Source organism: Magnolia sinica, chromosome 4, assembly GCF_029962835.1.
Source record: "Magnolia sinica isolate HGM2019 chromosome 4, MsV1, whole genome shotgun sequence".
In the NCBI taxonomy this organism is placed as follows: Eukaryota; Viridiplantae; Streptophyta; class Magnoliopsida; order Magnoliales; family Magnoliaceae; genus Magnolia; species Magnolia sinica.
Window position 1 is genome coordinate 102,476,267 of NC_080576.1, and position 8,902 is coordinate 102,485,168.

Consider the following 8,902-nt stretch of genomic DNA (forward strand, 5'->3'; position numbering starts at 1 on the left):
TTTATATCCTTGACGCATTCCAGATATCCGCTTGAACAGGCGATCCCTCTCGTCCTCAAACTCGGCCGACTCAAGGAATGCTTGGACGGCCTGGTCCCTAGCCGTCTCGGCCTCCCGAGTCTTCTCCTCGGCCTGCTGAATGCGCTCCGCCGCCTCAAGCTTAGCCCGAGCTAAGTCATCCGCGCACGAAGCATGGGCTGCCAGAACTCGCTGATTCTCCTCTTCGGCTTTGGAGAGTCGAACCAGTGCCTGAGCGACCTCTGCCTTCGCTTCGTCCAGGGCCCTTCTGGAAGAAGCCGCCTCTGCCCTCGCGTCTTCGGCAGCTTTCCGAGCAAGGGACGCCTCGCCTGTCAGGACGCCGACCCGGATCTCGGCCTCAGACAGAAGAGCCTGCAGCCGATGAGTTGAGGATAGCTCCTTGCTGGCCTTGATTAAGCAAGGAGCGAGTTCAAAAAGCATCCGGGCAGCGTGGCTGACGGTCTGCGACGACGGGGCGTTGTAGAGTTTCACGAACTCTCTTTCACACCCATGGGCCAGGGCCCAAGGAACCATCCCCGACACCACTTGCAAGGATTGACGGCCCCTCCCGGTTCGTCTCTTCCCCTGGAGGACGCAGCCTCGTCTCTTCCTCCCCCTTGAGGTCGCGGCCCGGCCTCTTCTTCCCGACTCGGCACAGCCGCCTCAACGCGTGCCGAGTGTGCCGCCTGAGGTTCCGAGGCAGCGACCGCCGTCTCTTCCGCCCTTTCGTCCGGGTCGGGAATCACGACGACGGGGGCCGAAGAGCTCGCTGGCTCTTTCTCCTTCCGCGGCACCCTTTGCCTCTTCGGTGGCCGAGGCTCTAAAAGAAGAACTGACCGTGGAGGAGCCTTCAACTTCGTGAACTGGCCTAAGGGCAGGACGAGCTCCAGTCATCTCCGGTTCGGGGACAATCCTTAGGTTGGGACGAGCTTCGGGCAGATCTGCAAAAACAAAAAAGAAGAGAATAAGGCGAAGTAAGTCGGGGGAAATTTGGAAAATCCAGAAGATTCGTTCTCAATTACCTGTAACTTCCGAGTCCAGACCTGCAAGGTGAAGGCGCTCCGGCTGTAGAAGCACCTTCCAAGACCTGTCCCTCGGATCCAACGACTTCAACTCTTTGATCCGAGCCGAGGCAGTGCTGCCGAGCTTCGGCTTCTTCTTCGGAATATCTGCCAGACATAAGTTCGTCAGCTTCAGGGTATTTAAAAAAAAAAAAAAAACCAAGTCACCTGCTCTTTGGAAAGTCCGAGGGACACGAGCCTCGTGGGACCCGGACTCATCCGTCTCCCAGCGACCACATGCCCAAAACCAACGCTCTCTCCAGTGTTTGTTGGAAGTGGGAGGGTCGGTTATCAGGGAACCGCCTCCGCCTCGCCAAGCAGCGAAGACGTAGAAGCCGGGGTAGTTCGGATTTACCCGCACCTGATACAGGTGGAGAAATTCGTCGACTGTAAGTGGTGGCTGTTCCATCTCAGCCCACAACACTGCACATCCGAGTAAGTTCCTCCACCCATTCGGGACTATCTGCCCCGGGGCAATCTTTATGCGAGACAAAACTCCCCGGACTATGGTCTGAAGGGGCAGACGCAAGCCGCATTGCATCGACACTTGGTAAATCGCGACTGCCCCGGCAGGAGGGTGATCCGGTAAATCATTCGGACGGGGAAGATAGGTGATGACCGACTCGGGAATATGGTACCCGACTCGGATTCTGTCCAAGTCCGTCTCAGTCAAGACCGAGGGAACCGGACCGCTTAAATCTTCCCCCGATCCTTCTTCTTCAGATTCGGCCTGCGCCGACTCACTAACAGGAGCAAGATCAGGGGTTCCTTCGGCGATTAAAACTTCATCTTCTTCCTCCTCATCCTCCTCCATATCCCTTGGCAAGTTAGGCCTTCCCGGGCGGGTTAATAGAGACGACCCGCCCCGAGAAGGAACGACGGAAGCTGGACGCTCCGCCGGAGCTTCGGTGACTCTCTCCGGTAGACAAGCAGCGTTGGCGTCCACTGCTATCTCCGTCAGTAAGGAAGGCGATTCCGCAACGTTCCAAAAACGTTGCGCTTCGCCTTCGTCTCCGGAAGCTCCCCCCTGGGGACTTTGAGAACTCCTATCCGCCATTATTACCAAATAAAGAGGAAGGAGAAACTCACCGGAGGGAGAAAGGAAAACGGAGATGGCGGAAAGAGGCACCGACGGTAAAGAAAAAGAAAAGGAAGGAGACGAAAGGCTATGTAAACCCTAAAGAAAATGCGGAGCGGGAATGGCAAGAGCAGTAAAAGTTTAAAGTGCGGGGCCCCTGACGTTATATAAGGTCGCCATACGGCGGAGACAATTAATGAGGAAATGATTCGACGCCTGCATCGATTCCCTCGCTCGGCACGTGGCGCACGTCAACTGGCAATAATAATACCTTCGCTACGTGTCCAATCCTCATTGGCGGGATGTGTGATTTGACGGCTGACGGCGCATGCGATGTCAGAAGCTGAACCGTCCCCCATCAAAGGCCTCATGGAATGCATTTAATGATCACGACTCATCTCGGACTGAGTTACGAATCGACTCCAAACTCGCTACTCCTCAGTGTCATATGAAACACACGGAGTAGGGGGGCTTACTGTTGGGGGCAAAAATACAAGTCCGAAGACTCGGACTTAATGCCTCGGGACTCGGACTTGATACCTCGGGTCGCCGAAGGATGCGTCAAATCCGAGGCATGGTTCGCTAAACCGAGACAATGGTTGAGTCGGTTCGAACGACTTATCAGCGTTCCGGGCATGTGTCGGGCGGACCGCCTTGCAAGACCGACCGTCGCTAGGTCAGATCTCATCCCGGATATCTTGGGATAAGATCTCCGACCCCGAAGCTCACGGGATCGGATGATGGCTCAAGATGGGCACGATCCTATCTCCGTGATACCAGGAGAAGATCCCGCGCTCAATATCAGGAGGACCCGAGAAGATCCCGCGCTCAATATCAGGAGGACCCCAGCAGCTATAAAAGGAGGACCCTTGTCACCTTGAGAGGTACGAAACAAATCCCTCCTAAAAACCTTCCAAGACTTTGAGACCCCGAGTCCAGGCCTGACTTTGGCATCGGAGGGTCCCCTGCTCGAGCCAGGGTCTCCTTTGTTTTCTTTCTGTGCAGGCATACAAGGGTCTAGGAGGACGAACCAGATAATCGCATCAACAACGGTAATTGGAATTAAAGGTATTTGAGGTTGAAAATAGATGCTAAAAATAGTAGATAAAAATTTGAAAACATAAATAAAAAATAAAATGAAACGGAAAGTAAATGAAGTAAGAAAACTTATATGTTTGAGTTGAGGGGTGATTGAACTTAAACCAAAATGAGTTCAATCCAAAACAAACTTTAGTTGCAGAAAAATAATATTCCAAAAACTATTTCAAAGAAGCAGAGAGAGAAATCCATTTATTTTGAATGAATAAAATGGGATTAAAAGTAGATTATTTAAAGATCTCGATTAGGTGCTTAAAATATTGTTTCAAATGGATTTAAATCCAACTAAGGCAAGCATACTCCTAGTCCACACATAAACCCAAACTCAGACCCAACCCGGCATGGCATGCACACATGTGGTCAAAATATAGCTTAGGGCTAATGGTCAAAGGCATAGGTTAGGAATCCACCCAAACCACGCTCCTATCAAAGAAAGATTGAGTATGTTTTTGTTTAACACACATAAGCACACCCCCACACACACTATGCATTCACACTACAATGGTATTTAGGGGTGCACATTTAACCGGTAGAACCGTGGAATCGGACCAGAACCGTTGGATCGGTCCAGTTTGGTCCGGTTCTAGACAGCACCGGTCTCGGTTCTGGATCCAAAATTGTAAGAACCATTGGATACGGTTCGGTTCCGGTTTAGGGGCATGTAAAACTGAACCGAACCGTGGACCCGAACCGTGGAACCGATCCGTTGAACCGCGGCCCAGAACCGTGGATCTGAACCTTGGATCCAAACCGTTGATCCCAACTACGTCCAATGCTGGCACATTTGTGGCACGTACATGAGATTCATTGCACGCTTACCATAGACATGAATATGCTCTTTTGGAAAATTTTGGAAACCCCAAAATTCCTCGGCACCGTTCATCAATGGCTGCAAAGGTTGAAGAAGAAGAATCTGTGAAGTAGAACCTTCTCATTCCACTCCTCCCCATGTAATTTTCTCTCTCCCTCTCGGGGTAGTTTATTGAAATTCTGTCATGCTTTGATTATCTTTTCTTCAATATATGTTTCTGTTTCTAGGATTCTGAAATTGGGTAGTTTTTTGTGATTTCTTACGTTTCGTTATGGATTCGAACTGTTTTCTTCTTCTTCTTCTACTTCTTTTTTAAATTTCTTTTTGGGTGAAATTCTGAACATCTAACGTTTTTGGAGAGCAATAATCCAATGATAATTCTTCTTACCTTATTACGGTGCAAATTCCTCTTTGGAATCAAGGTGGGCCCACCGTACTGTTAAGTTTACCTTTTCTCTTTCAACCGATTTTTAAAAGATCAGAAGAAGGCAAGCCGTTGGTGGGATCTGCTTTGAGGGGGATCGTGCCTCCTATTTTCAATAGAGAAATGTTTTTGGGATGAAACCTCAGTGCAATTCTTTCATTAACATGGATATTTAATACAACGCACCCTATAAGCTTATGCCACAAAGAGACCATATTCAGCTCTCTCGTCATAGATTTTTTTTTTTCACCTTTTTTTTATCTTTTGTTGAATTTTCTAGAAACTTAGAACTGTGGAACCGAACTGGTTTTCACGGTCCAATTCTGGTTCGGTTCTAGTGTGCTAACGGTCCAGTTCCGGTTCCGAAAATCCTAGAACCGTTAGGAACGGTTCGGTTCCGGTTTTACTCAGGAACTGGACTGAACCGACCTGTGTGCACCCCTAGTGGTATTTCATCACAATAAGTATTTTAACTAATGATCTCGAGCAGTGAAATTTGATGGGCTCACTCTAACAACTTTTGTACATGAATGAAACAACGCCACATTGAGGTAACACCTTAGCCGGCATTAGCTGGGTAACACCTAATCCGCTCTCATGCCATACATGCCAAAATTACAAAAATACAACATATGCGACCGTACATCTTTAAGCATCCACATATGTCAATGCACCATATATGATAATGTGACATGTGTCACTATCCATTTGAAGCAGATTGCTTGTGACCCTGGGCACAGAGATATACTTGTGCCGGGGGCTGTGTTGCCCATAAAAAAATCGGTGACGAATGCACTTTTCTCCATCTATTTTGCAAGATCATATTAGGATAGAAGTCTAAAAATCAATTTAATGCAAAACTCATGTGAGCCATATCACATAAAATAACGGAGATTGAATGCTCGGGGGTGACAGAAGTTTTGTATCTTAATGATATTTATTACAACAATTTATCTGCGTCGTAATTACCTATGAATAATTTAGATAGCATATAAACATCATGGTCAGCTCTAGGAAGGTTTCCACAATGGACATTTTCGATCCCACTTTTTTTTTGGTGTGGCCCACCTAAGTTTTGGATCAGCCTAATTTTTAGATGCATGTCCTATTGTGGTCTTGCAAAACAAACGGACATAGTAGATTTGTCACATCTCTGTGGGCCCTACACAGCAATATCTCTGTGCGCTGGGGTGACAGGTGCTGCCCAATCCATCTCCGCGGAACTTGTCACCTTTTATCTTGAAGTAAAATTTTAATTAAAAGATCCTTTTTTATAAACAACACATTTGAAAATGTCGGAGAAATTTTCATAAAAAAACTGTTAAAAGCCAAAAGAGAAAAATAACTTTTCTCTCTTATAGTTTCCTAAAAAAACATCATTTACTTCTTTTGCTTCCCATGAATCCAAATGATTAGGGTGATTACCCACTTTCGGCGTATTATTTTCAGGTCCCTTAGGGCCGTTTGGATACCACTAAATAAGTTACTTTTTCTACTTACAATATTAGATAAGTAATTTATTTCAGATAAGTAAGTTTGGTTTATAATTAATTATAAGTAACCTTTGTATTTAAAAGTACTTGTCACTTCAGTTAAATTTTTTTAACATTTTTACTTTTCATAAGTTGTTAAAGAGAAGCATTAGGAGAGACAAAAGAGAGGAGAAGTTGAGGGTTATACTGTTTACCAAACATATTTGTCTTCTCAATAAGTAGAAATTAAATTAAGCTACTTGTGGCATAAATAGTTTATCTCAAACAACTTAAGATCTAAAGTCCCTCTTTAGATAAGTAACTTATTTGATATAAGTAAGTTTGGTTTAAGTTTCTTCGGCTTAATAAGTAGAAATGAAAATAAACTACTTAAGGCATAAGTAGTTTATTTTAAGTAATTTAAGATATAAACGCCCCATAGAGAATAGGTTTCTATACGAAGCATATGAGTCTGGCTTCATGGTGAAAAGAGGGAGATTTTAGAGTGAAGTTCGCTAGAACCGTTCCAAATATTGCGATAAAATGCATCGAGACTTTAGCCATTAGATGAGGTTTTCTAAATGTATCCAAATAATTTATGTGATGGCCCTTATCATGGAGAAGAGATAACAAAAAATACTCTCTTTTGAATATTCCAATCCTTCGATTATTCAAAAGATTAAAGGGCTGGTCATCTTCAAAAGTGAAAAGAGCAGAAATATCAATGGATAGAAATATTGCATTTTAAATATTTTGGATTTTTTTGCATATTACAACATTGATAATAATAATAAGTTATTTGCAAGAGCTTTGTTAAGCCCACTTGTGTTTTTTATAAGTGTTTTAGTATCCAAGTTATCTATTGTGTGTATGCAGTGCATGGCTATGTGGTGTCGAGACTCTATAGAGCCTACCGTGACATATGTGTTTTATCAAAACCATACATCTATTTTGCCAGCTCATGTTATTGCATGAGATTAAAATTGAAGCATATGCAAAGCTCAGATGTATTTGGTAAAATCAAAAAGGGGGGCCATGGAAATTTTGGATCAGCTGATATTTGTTCCCTTCATTAACATCTATGTGACCTTATGAATAGGTTGGATGACAAATAAACATCATTGTGGGCCGTAGGAAGGCTTCAACGGTGGACGTCATTATCCCCATTGTTTTCCGTTGTGCGGTCCACCTGAGCTTTGCATTTGTTTCAATTTTGGGCTGATACCATAAAATGAGTTGGAAAAACAGATGGAGCGTGTGGATAAAACATATACATTATGGTGGGCCCCACAGAATCTTGACACCACCTAGCTGCCTGGTGTTGGGGTCACCAGGCAATGGATGTCCCCATTATGTGGCTCTCGCCGTGTAGATGTTCTCTCCTGAAAATAAATCTAGTCCGTTTAAGTAGTGGACCATGAAGTCAGAAACAGTGGGACGGTTTAAATAAAAAACTTAATGCAAGTATTTTTCAACCGTAACTTCGTTTTGTAAATTGTGGCCCACCTGGCAACTGGACTGACCTGATTCTTGTATAAGACCATCTAAATAGTGGTATTTATCTGATGAATGGAATAGATCTCGCACAAAAATGTGGCACATGTGGAAACGTGTGCATTACCAGCCTTGTACACGTGTCCTTAGCAAATCTCTATTCACAAATACCAATATTAAAAAATGTAAATTTGTGGAAACCCACATTATTAATTCTCCATTATCGGAAAAAAGAAAAAAAAAATCCATTAAAATATGCTAAACACCATTTAACGGTTGTGCTAATTTTTGGAAATACCAAAAATACCCCTACCTTTCTAAACATTCGCTGAATTTGGATGGTTGCTTTTTCAATTTTCAAAGCCAATTTATTAGGAGGTTGACAATTGTAGGGCTGTCCATAATGGAGCTTTATGGGGCATAATCTATCTATAGTCGACCCCCATCAGATCAATGGTCTAGGATTTTGGACCATTGACTCAACTTGGGTTGAGAATCATAAAAATTCCACACAATCAGCCAGTTATTCAAGGCAACCTAGCTACCCTTCTTGCTATCATCATTGTAGCTTTATCACAGCTATTTAGGGCTAGCTCCTTGAATCCTGTTTTATATAAAAATATCTTTTTTGATTGAGTGGAAATTGAATTTTATGAAATTTCAGAAATTTTAATTTCAGGAAATAATATTATCTTACTTTAGAAGTACAACAGTTTGGTTGCATCAAAACAATTTTATTTTGTCGTTTTAAAAATATATCAATTTTGTGGTTTTTTATTTATTTATTTTCGTATACAAAAATTTGGAAAATTGTTTTATCTCTTAGTGTGCAATTGTTAGGCTCACATGATGGATACTCCAAGTTCGTATGAGCCTCACTTTTGATTATGGGTGGGCCATTAAGATTGTTGATCTATTGTTATTGAAATCAAGAACCCAATTAGACCGATGTCGAAATTGAAAGATGGAATTTGAACTATACAAAAGATATTAAAGATGAACAATCTAATTGGACTAATGTTAAAGATGAAAGTTTGATTAGTCTAAAATTGAAGATCAATCGTTACATTAAAAATGAACAATCCAATTGCACCGATATCAAATGCGAACAGCCCAATTTGAATGATATGAAAGGCAAACAATTCAATTGGACCCACATTTTAAGATAAACGGTCTAATTACTCCAAAATTGAAGATCAATAGTATGGTTGAATTAATTTTGAAGATGAATAGTCTCATCGATCTAAAACCAGAGATGAATAGTTCAATTGGGTCAATATTGAAAATCAACTCCAGAACTGGACTAATGTCAAACCGGATCAATCTAATTTGAATGATATTACAGATGAATAGTTAATTGAGCTGATAGTAAAGATGAATGGTCCGATTGAACTGATATTGAAGATGAAAAGTCGAATTGTGTTGAAGTTTATCAATGTGATGATG